Consider the following 12,237-nt stretch of genomic DNA (forward strand, 5'->3'; position numbering starts at 1 on the left):
GTATATTTAATTCAGCGCGAGATATGTGAAAAGCCGGTAATTCAATTGCCGGCTTTTTCTTTCTCCTTCCCAAACCCGACATGATATGAGACATGGTTTACATACAGTAAACCATCTCATATCCCTTTTTTTTTTGCATATTCCACACTACTAATGTTAGTAGCGTGTATGTGCAAAATTTGGGCGCTGTAGCTTGTAAAATAAAGGGTTAAAAAATTGGCGTGGGCTCCCGCGCAATTTTCTCTGCCAGAGTGGTAAAGCCAGTGACTGAGGGCAGATATTAATAGCCTAGAGAGGGTCCATGGTTATTGGCCCCCCCTGGCTAAAAACATCTGCCCCCAGCCCCCCCAGAAAAGGCACATCTGGAATATGTGCCTATTCTGGCACTTGGCCACTCTCTTCCCACTCCCGTGTAGCGGTGGGATATGGGGTAATGAAGGGTTAATGTCACCTTGCTATTGTAAGGTGACATTAAGCCAGATTAATAATGGAGAGGCGTCAATTATGTCACCTATCCATTATTAATCCAATAGTACGAAATGGTTAATAAAACACACACACATTATTTAAAAGTATTTTAATGAAATAAAGACACAGGGTGTTGTAATATTTTATTATACTGGTAATCCACCTGAAGACCCTTGTCCTGTAAAAAAGGTAACATAAAAAATCAACAATATCCCATACCTTCCGTCGTTCTGTTAGTCCCACGATGTAAATCCATCTGAAGGGGTTAAATTATTTTACAGCCAGGAGCTCTGCTAATGCAGATTCAGCTTATGGATAGCTGTCACTACATTTCCCTTTAGAATTTGATGGTATAATTTGAAATTAATTTTTTCATCAATGCTGGTAGACGTCTTGGCCCAGACGCAGCAAATTAGGTCAAAACCATGATTCAACCAACACCGTGTTTGACAGATAGGCTACATTTCCACTGGCGAGGAAAACGGACGAGTGCAATCCGATAAAAAATCGGATTGCACTCGGACCAATGTTATTCAATAGGTGTCTTTTCATTTGCGATTTTTTTCTCGGCCGAAATCGGACTGAGAAAAAAATCGCAGCTTGCTGCGATTTGCTGCGAGTCTCGGACGAGACTCGCCAATGCAAGTCAATGGGTGCGAGAAAAAAATCGCACAGCACTCGCACCATGCGAGTTCTGTCCGATTTTTACGCACCGGTGTCCTTTGAAAAGCCGGCAATTCAGCGCGGTGTACAGTAAAATCACACTGACAGGTTAGAATAGAGTAGATATATGCACATAGAATGTGTGTATATACATATATATATGTCAGTGAGACACCTACATATGTATATTTATATTTAATGCAGCGCTAGATAGCATAAAAGCCGCTAATTCAATTGCCGGCTTTTGCTCTCTCCTTCACAAACCCGACATGATATGAGACATGGTTTACATACAGTAAACCATCTCATATCCTCTTTTTTTTGCATATTCCACACTACTAATGTTAGTAGTGTGTATGTGCAAAATTTGGCCGCTGTAGCTGCTCAAATAAAGGGTTAAATGGCGGAAAAAATTGGCGTGGGCTCCCGCGCAATTTTCTCCGCCAGAATGGTAAAGCCAGTGACTGAGGGCAGATATTAATAGCCAGGAGAGGGTCCATGGTTATTGGCCCCCCCGTGGCTAAAAACATCTGCCCCCAGCCACCCCAGAAAAGGCACATCTGGAAGATGCGCCTATTCTGGCACTTGGCCACTCTCTTCCCACTCCCTGTAGCGGTGGGATATGGGGTAATGAAGGGTTAATGCCACCTTGCTATTGGAAGGTGACATTAAGCCAGATTAATAATGGAGAGGCGTCAATTATGACACCTATCCATTATTAATCCAATTGTTGGAAAGGGTTAAAAAACACACACACACATGATTTAAAAGTATTTTAATGAAATAAACACAGCGGTTGTTGTAATAATTTATTGTTCTCTCAATCCATCAGGAACACCCTCGCTTGGAAAAATAATAAACGCACAAGATACATACCTTCTGGTGAACCGTCTCGTCCCACGATGTAATCCATCTGAAGGGGTTAACTAATATTACAGGCAGGAGCCCTGCTAAATGCAGCTGTGCTCCGTGCCTGTAATCCCCGGGTGCTGAAAGGAAAGCAGTGATCTATACTTACATTGAGTCGCGGTGATGCGCCCCTGCTGGATGTTCTCATGAACTGCAGCCTGGAAACTTTTTCCCACGCTCCAGGTCATATGAGGACATCCACCAGGGGGCGCATCACCGCGACTGAAGGAAATGTAGGTCAATGACCTACATTTCATTCATTCGCCGGGGATTACAGGCACGGAGCACCGCTGCATTTAGCAGGGCTCCTGCCTGTAATATTAGTTAACCCCTTCAGATGGATTACATCGTGGGACGAGACGGTTCACCAGAAGGTATGTATCTTGTGCGTTTATTATTTTTCCAAGCGAGGGTGTTCCTGATGGATTGAGAGAACAATAAATTATTACAACAACCGCTGTGTTTATTTCATTAAAATACTTTTAAATCATGTGTGTGTGTGTTTTTTAACCCTTTCCAACAATTGGATTAATAATGGATAGGTGTCATAATTGACGCCTCTCCATTATTAATCTGGCTTAATGTCACCTTCCAATAGCAAGGTGGCATTAACCCTTCATTACCCCATATCCCACCGCTACAGGGAGTGGGAAGAGAGTGGCCAAGTGCCAGAATAGGCGCATCTTCCAGATGTGCCTTTTCTGGGCTGGCTGGGGGCAGATGTTTTTAGCCACGGGGGGGCCAATAACCATGGACCCTCTCCTGGCTATTAATATCTGCCCTCAGTCACTGGCTTTACCATTCTGGCGGAGAAAATTGCGCGGGAGCCCACGCCAATTTTTTCCGCCATTTAACCCTTTAGTTTACAAGCTACAGCGCTGAAATTTTGCACATACACACTACTAACATTAGTAGTGTGGAATATGCAAAAAAAAGGGGATATGAGATGGTTTACTGTATGTAAACCATGTCTCATATCCTGTCGGGTTTGTGCAGGAGAAATGAAAAGCCGGCAATTGAATTACCGACTTTTCACTAACACCGCTGCGTATTTCTCGCAAGTCACACTGCAGGTCCGTGTGGAATCCGTATTTTTCTCGCCCCCATAGACTTTCATTAGCGATTTTTTTTGCGCAATACGCTGACAAACGCAGCATGCTGCGATTTTGTACGGCCGTAGAAAGCCGTATAATACTGAACCGTAATATACGGCTAATAGGAGCAGCCCCATTGAGAATAATTGTGCCCTATGTAATGCGAGTTTTACGGACGTAGTTTCTGCGCTCTTACGTCCGTAAAACTCGCCAGTGTGACGCCGGCCTTATGCTGCAATGCAGTGCTTTTCTTTCTCCATATACAATGTTTCCCATTTAAACCAAAAAGCTTTGTTTTGGTCTCATCCATCCATAAAACATTGCTCCAAGATAACTTATTCGTCCATAAAACATTGCTATAAAGATCATTTGGACAGTTCAGCTGGCTTACCTAAGTGATCTTTACAAATTGCAGACTGGCAGCAATGTTCTTTTTGAAGAGCAGTGTTTTTTTCCTTGCTATCCTGACATGCACACCACTGTTGTACAATCACCTCCTTTAGGTTACGTGTCCACGGTCAGGATGGCCGGCGGTATCGCTGGAGCGGCGAAGCCGCTCTGCGCTAAGCCCCGCCCCCTTTCTGGGACGCGATGATGCCGGATGTGTTAACTGTACACATCCGGGATCATTGCACCCTCGCATAGCGCCCTGTGATATTACTTGCGGCGACGCAGCGTCGCCGCAGGTAGCACGGACATGCTGCGATCTGAAAAGACGCGCAGCATGTCCGGAGTCGCAGGGCCGCCGCGTGCGTGTTTCCACGCATAGTGGACACGGGATTTCAAAAAATCCCCTCCACTATGCTGGAACATCTGGACGCTGCGTGTTTGACGCTGCAGCTCTGCGCAGCGTCAAACAAGCAGCGTTTACTGACCATGGACACATACCCTGAACGTTAACATTAGCTAACATGACAAAGCCTTTTGTTGCTTATAAGTAACCTTGGGTTCATTTCTGACCTTGCAAACTATTATATGCCTTGCTCTTTGAGTGATCTGTGTTGGTCGACCACTCCTGAGGAGGGTAATGCTTGTCCTGAATATCCTCCATATTCATTTATCCTTCCAATCTGTCTGACTGTGGATGGTTTTGTAACCTTTTCCAGCCTTAGGCCGGGGACACACACAACGTATAAAAAACGGTCCGTTTTTCACGGACGAGAATCGCACAAATGTTTCCAAAACAGTGATCCGTGTGCAGTGCGAGGATGCGATTTCCTCGCATCAAATGATCCCTTTGACATCCGTGTGACATCCGTATGGCATCCGTATGCCGAGATTTTCTCACAGGCTTGCAAAACCGACATCTAATGGATTTATGTGCTCAAATGTTCGGTAAAACATATATACAGTATATATATACACTCACCGGCCACTTTATTAGGTACACCATGCTAGTAACGGGTTGGACCCCCTTTTGCCTTCAGAACTGCCTCAATTCTTCGTGGCATAGATTCAACAAGGTGCTGGAAGCATTCCTCAGAGATTTTGGTCCATATTGACATGATGGCATCACACAGTTGCCGCAGATTTGTCGGCTGCACATCCCAAAGATGCTCCATACAAGGCAGGATGGATCCATGCTTTCATGTTGTTTACGCCAAATTCTGACCCTACCATCCGAATGTCGCAGCAGAAATCGAGACTCATCAGACCAAGCAACGTTTTTCCAATCTTCTACTGTCCAATTTCGATGAGCTTGTACAAATTGTAGCCTCAGTTTCCTGTTCTTAGCTGAAAGGAGTGGTACCCGGTGTGGTCTTCTGCTGCTGTAGCCCATCTGCCTCAAAGTTCGACGCACTGTGCGTTCAGAGATGCTCTTAGGCCTACCTTGGTTGTAACGGGTGGCGATTTGAGTCACTGTTGCCTTTCTATCAGCTCGAACCAGTCTGCCCATTCTCCTCTGACCTCTGGCATCAACAAGGCATTTCCGCCCACAGAACTGCCGCTCACTGGATTTTTTTTCTTTTTCGGACCATTCTCTGTAAACCCTAGAGATGGTTGTGCGTGAAAATCCCAGTAGATCAGCAGTTTCTGAAATACTCAGACCAGCCCTTCTGGCACCAACAACCATGCCACGTTCAAAGGCACTCAAATCACCTTTCTTCCCCATACTGATGCTCGGTTTGAACTGCAGGAGATTGTCTTGACCATGTCTACATGCCTAAATGCACTGAGTTGCCGCCATGTGATTGGCTGATTAGAAATTAAGTGTTAACAAGAAGTTGGACAGGTGTACCTAATAAAGTGGCCGGTGAGTGTATATATATATATATATATATATATATATATATATATATATATATATATATATATATATATATATATATATATGTCATTGAGACACATATATATATATATTCTGTATTTATATTTAATTCAGCACGAGATATGTTAAAAGCCTGTAATTCAATTGCCGGGTTTTCATTACTCCTGCCTAAACCCGACAGGATATGAGACATGGTTTACATACAGTAAACCATCTCATATCCCCCCTTTTTTGCATATTCCACACTACTAATGTTAGTAGTGTGTATGTGCAAAATGTGGGCGCTGTAGCGTGTTAAATAAAAGGTGAAATCGCGGAAAAAATTGGCGTGGGCTCCCGCGCAATTTTCTCCGCCAGAGTGGTAAAGCCAGTGACTGAGGGCAGATATTAATAGCCAGGAGAGGGTCCATGGTTATTGGCCCCCCCTGGCTAAAAACATCTGCCCCCAGCCACCCCAGAAAAGGCACATCTGGAAGATGCGCCTATTCTGGCACTTGGCCACTCTCTTCCCACTCCCGTGTAGCGGTGGGATATGGGGTAATGAAGGGTTAATGTCACCTTGCTATTGTAAGGTGACATTAAGCCAGATTAATAATGGAGAGGCGGCAATTATGACACCTATCCATTATTAATCCAATTGTCTGAATGGGTTAAAAAACACACACATTATTAAAAAGTATATTAATGAAATAAACAAACAGGTTGTTTTAGTATTTTATTGTTCTCTCAATCCATCCGGAACACCCTCGCTTGGCAAAATAATAAACCCACAATATACATACCCTCTCTGATGAACTGTCAGGTCCCACGAGGTAATCCATCTGAAGGGGTTAATTTTTTTACAGGCAGGAGCTGCGCTAAAGCACTCGCTCGTGTCTGTAAGCCCCGGGTGATGAAATGAAAGCTGAGTGATCTTTACTTACATTGAGTCGCGGTGAGGCACCCTCTGGTGGATGAACTCATATGAACTCGAGCGTGGGAACTTTTCCAAGGCTCCAGTTCATGAGAACATCCACCAGAGGGCGCCTCACCGCAACTCAATGTGAGTACAGATCACCCAGCTTTCCTTCATTCCCCGGGGTTACAGGCACGAGCGAGTGCTTTAGCGCAGCTCCTGCCTGTAAAATAATTAACCCCTTCAGATGGATTACCTCGTGGGACGTGATAGGACATCAGAGGGTATGTATATTGTTGGTTTATTATTTTGCCAAGCGAGGGTGTTCCGGATGGATTGAGAGAGCAATAAAATACTAAAACAACCTGTTTATTTCATTAAAATACTTTTTAATAATGTGTGTGTGTTTTATTAACCATTTCGTACTATTGGATTAATAATGGATAAGTGACATAATTGACGCCTCTCCATTATTAATCTGGCTTAATGTCACCTTACAATAGCAAGGTGGCATTAACCCTTCATTACCCCATATCCCACCGCTACACGGGAGTGGGAAGAGAGTGGCCAAGTGCCAGAATAGGCGCATCTTCCAGATGTGCCTTTTCTGGGGTGGCTGGGGGCAGATGTTTTTAGCCACGGGGGACCAATAACCATGGACCCTCTCCTGGCTATTAATATCTGCCCTCAGTCACTGGCTTTACCATTCTGGCGGAGAAAATTGCGCAGGAGCCCACGCCAATTTTTTCCGCCATTTAACCCTTCATTTTACAAGCTACAGCGCCCACATTTTGCCCATACACACTACTAACATTAGTAGTATGGAATATGCAAAAAAAAAGGGATATGAGATGGTTTACTGTATGTAAACCATGTCTCATATCCTGTCGGGTTTGTGAAGGAGAAATGCAAAGCCGGCAATTGAATTACCGGCTTTTCTAGAGAACACCGCTGCGTATTTCTCGCAATGCACACGCATGGTCCGTGTGTAATCCGATTTTTTCTCGCACCCATAGACTTGCATTGGCGAGTCTCGGCCGAGATACGCTGACAATCGCAGCATGCTGCGATTTCACTCGGATCCTGAATACGGCGGAGAAAATATCGGATGATGGGAGCTGCACCATAAATTAACATTGGGCCGAGTGCTATGCGATTTTTTATCGCATAGCACTCGTCCGTATTACGTTCTAGTGTGACCAAGGCCTTAGGGCTCATTTCCACTGGTGAGAGACAAATCGGTCCGTAATCTGGACCGAAAAAAGGGATGTAGCGTATGCGATTGTCATGCGAGTGTAATGCGAGTGCAATGCGATTTTTAATCGCACCATCCGTTTTACATCCGTATGACATCCGTATGCAATCCGTTTTATTTCTCTGCAACTATTTTTCTACAGTCATTTACAGGACCATGGACAGTGTTCTAGGCCACAGAATGGTGATGTATCCGTAAAAAACGGACGGAATACGGATGGTCCGTATTCCGTCCGTTTTTTTTCTCGCACCCATTGACTTGCATTGGCGAGTCTCGTCCGAGACTCGCAGCAAATCGCAGCATGCTGCGATTTTTTTCTCAGTCCGATTTCGGCTGAGAAAAAAATCGCAAATGAAAAGACACCTATTGAATAACATTGGTCCGAGTGCAATCCGATTTTTTATCGGATTGCACTCGTCCGTTTTCCTCGCCAGTGGAAATGAGCCCTTATATGCATCACCAACTCATTCTGAGATCCTCAGAAACCGCTATTGTTTTTGTCATGATGCAGTAAACTTCCATAAACATCTGTTGTGAAGATCAGACTTTGATAGATCCTTATAACCAACCAAAAGGGCAATGTATAGCATGGGAGTTCAGTATCCAATATACAAGAAAACCGAAAAAAAAACCTCAGCCACCTAACAAAATACATATAAGAATATAACTCTTTATTAGTACAATAAATAAATAAAAAAAAAAAAAAAAAAACAGGAGAAGATATGTAGAAAAAAAAATCAATGTAGTATCCTAGTTACATATAAAGTGTGATTTTAGCAATAATTATTGGTAATTACACTCCCTGGTTCCATAAAAAAAACAGTGCTATATATACTATATGGCAGGGACAATAGAACAGCACTCATAAACATGATTCAAATCATATAACGGAATTACTGATGGTATTGATTTCCCCTGTAAATTCTTTCAGAAAAACTGTGTTGAACAGGTGAAGTGAGCACAGGGAATAGCACCATTTAGTGAGTAGAGGAAAAAGCACATGTTGATTTCTAAAGTGCTAACATAATAGGGACCATTACATATATACATTTCTTTTGGATTAGGCAGTATGTATATATATATAGCTGCTCACATGTTGCCTGATCCAAAAGAAATGTATAACGTGCATAATCATATATGTTCATGTAACATAAATAATTGTACACCATTTTAAACCCCAGCCAACCAGGTATAAATAGTAGCAGTATGGTCTTATATTTGCAAATATATTTACACCATTTTATTAATAGCTAATATAGGCCCCTACAGTGAGGGTATAGGTGATTTCAATACAGTGAAGGAAATAATTTGATCCCTTGCTGATTTTGTAAGTTTGCCCACTGACAAAGACATGAACAGTCTATCATTTTAAGGGTAGGATAATTTTAACATTGAGAGATAGAATATCAAAAATAAAATCCAGAAAATCACATTGCATAAATTATATAAATTTATTTGCATTTTGCAGTGAGAAATAAGTATTTGATCCCCTACCAACCATTACGAGTTCTGGCTCTTACAGAACAGTTAGATGCTCCTAATCAACTCGTTACCTGCATTAAAGCCAGCTGTATTACATAGTCACTTTTATAATAGACTCCTGTCCACAGACTCAATTAATCAGTCAGACTCTAACCTCTACAACATGGACAAGACCAAAGAGTTTTATAAGACTATCAGGGACAAGATCATAGACCTGCACAAAGCTGGAATGGGCTACAAAACCATAAGTAAGACGCTGGGCAAGGAGACAACTGTTAGTGCAATAGTAAGAAAATGGAAGAAATACAAAATGACTGTCAATTGACATCGATCTGGACATTGAACTTAGAGTTATAAGATAATTTGTTGTCTATTATATGCTTCAATGTGTCTTTAGATGGCGACAGCAGGAAGGTACTGAGTCCCCACATGGGTAAGCACTTTGCAATTGGGAGCACTATTTGCGGCACTTTAGGACTAATAGATTAAGTATATCTGGAAGATATAGGTTCATACTGTAGTGGTTAGCTAATGTTGATTAGGAATTTTTCCATGCACTTTTATGATATGTTTAGCTACAAGGGATAGCATGATTCTTCCTTTTATATTAGTACATCCCATTGTGCATACCAAGAGTGATCCCTTTGAGGCTCAGTACTCCTGCATCTTGTCATTTCACTTACCCATCTAGAGGAACTTTTTAAGTGTGTTACATGTGCATGTATATTTTTGTAATAAACTTTTTTGATATGTTTCTATGCAGTGCTAGTTTATTTAGCTAGCTATTTGAGTATGTATATTGATTTTATTAGTGCATTTAACTCGGTTGTTCTCTGTAGGTTTGTTGTATTTAGGAGTTGCCCCTTTGTTACTTCTGATATTCTTGTGTTTCTACTTGGTGATCTTTTTCGGTATGATATTCTTTGTCCATTTGTCTTCTTTGTGTATATGAAATTATATTTCTGTAAACTATGAGGATCCTTGGATGTTGAACTGAATGATTTTTGAGTGACCAATAAGGGCCCTGTACCAGTGACTGTGCAGTGTGGATTGAGTGACAAATTGTGAACTAGTTTTGATGAATCGTTGTCCTTGGTGCCTGTGCTGTGTGAACTCAAGAGAGGAAATCTCATGATAGAAGTAGTAGTATCTCCAGACCAAGAAACAATATCCAGAGAGGGGAGATGTAATACGGATTTAATTGTCAAGCTGTGCCCCTTGCAGGATGTTGAAAGGAACTCATTGTTTGAGTAGTTAAAATGTGCCATTGTGCTCTGATTCAGGTAACCCCTCCTTTTTTGTGCTACTGTATATGTCATCTGTTTGAATCAGAGGTGAATAAAGGTTTGGTAGAAAAAAATAGAAAAAAAGCTGGACAGAGTCACTTTGAAAGGAATTTGGCAGAATTTATGACTTTGTTATTCCCAATTCAAATATCTTCTTTCTTAGGTAATGTATTAAACCATTCCCACTTCCCTTATCTTTTTGGTTGAAATAAAGACTTGTGACTGTGTGTGTGTGTGTGATATTCAGACAAGCATTGTACAGTAACACACACTGGTTGTGTGATAATTTTGTATTAGCTTTATAAGTGTTATTCATTAAAGCAATAACGTGGGGCATTGTCGCTGATATAGAGGTGTCTCTGTGTTAAACTTTACTTTGTTTCTGAAAGTATAGTAAGCCAGACAGAGCCACTTTGAAAGGAATTTGGCAGAATCCACAATTTACGACCTTGTTATTCCCAACTCAAATATCTTCTTTCTTAGGTAATGTATTAAACCATACCCACTTTCCTTATCTTTGTGGATATATTCAGACAAGAATTGTACAGACACTGGCTGTGTGTTATTTTCTTATCTCCGATGCATCATATTTATTTAATATGGACAAATAATGGCAGGTCTGGAGATTGTTTGTACCTCAAACCAAATTAGCTCTTCTTGGAAGGGGTTACCTCTACAAAAGGAATATTGGTTCATGCTATGAACCTTAGCACCATAGTGACGACACTTCAACTTGCCTCTCGGAAATTCTGTGTGGAACGCACAAGTTACTAACTACTGAGCGAGTGTTACCAGCCGGAGCACATCTGAGTCTGGATTATAATTGCTCCTCTATGGGATTTACCCTGCCGTATAGTGGATTTGAACACCGGACATTATGAAGATAGAGGCCATTAGGTAGGAAGATGACATTGTTTAACTTACTGTATGTGCCATATTGAATGAATGCCGTATCACCACTCATCTGATCGAAACCTCCATCCATCAGTGCTACACTGCTCACTTTATATTACTCATTGTCTTAACATTTCATGGACTATGGCTATTCTTACCTTGTCAAATATGAGATAATAGATTTTTAATACAGATATACATATTTTATTGATAGTTAATTAATTCACTCTATTATGCTGCACTTGTGAATAAATAGTAGCACCATTGTGGCTCTTCTTGTGATTTAGTACCTATTTAAATGTCTAAAATTCTTGTTCTGTATAGTTTACTTTGATCGACACTTGAGATCAAAAGGGAAACTTTAGGGCGGACTAGCTCGTGCAATACATTACAGTTTTACCTATATTACTACAATTCATTTATATAATGTCATCCCTCAGTTGAAATTAATGAACATATTTTTTTTCAATTGCCTATGTAATAATAATAATCTTTATTTTTATATAGCGCTAACATATTCCGCAGCGCTTTACAGTTTGCACACATTATCATCACTGTCCCCACAATCTAAATTCCCTATCAGTATGACTTTGGAATGTGGGAGGAAACCGGAGTACCCGGAGGAAACCCACGCAAACACGGAGAGAACATACAAACTATGTAAGTTATTATCTATTACTATTTATATACAGAATGCCTACCAGCATAAGAAGGTTGTCCAGTGAAAACAAGTTATCACCTACCGTAGGTATTGTTGATCCATGGGGGTCTGACTTCTGGAACACACAGTGGCTGGTAGAAATGGGAACTTTTATCCTTTTTAGAATGGAGTATTTCATGTGTTCTAGCAGGCACTCAAATAAGGGTGGTGATCTTTTCAAGGGATGGAGTCCCACTTTAAATATTTATATAAAGACCGGCATTCACCCAGTGCTGGTGGGATGGCTTTTATGCTTTTTTTTTTTAATCAAAACAGTGTTTACTAAGTTCTATATTTATTTATATGCACTATTACTTTTACT

Source organism: Ranitomeya variabilis, chromosome 4, assembly GCF_051348905.1.
Source record: "Ranitomeya variabilis isolate aRanVar5 chromosome 4, aRanVar5.hap1, whole genome shotgun sequence".
Classification (NCBI taxonomy): Eukaryota; Metazoa; Chordata; class Amphibia; order Anura; family Dendrobatidae; genus Ranitomeya; species Ranitomeya variabilis.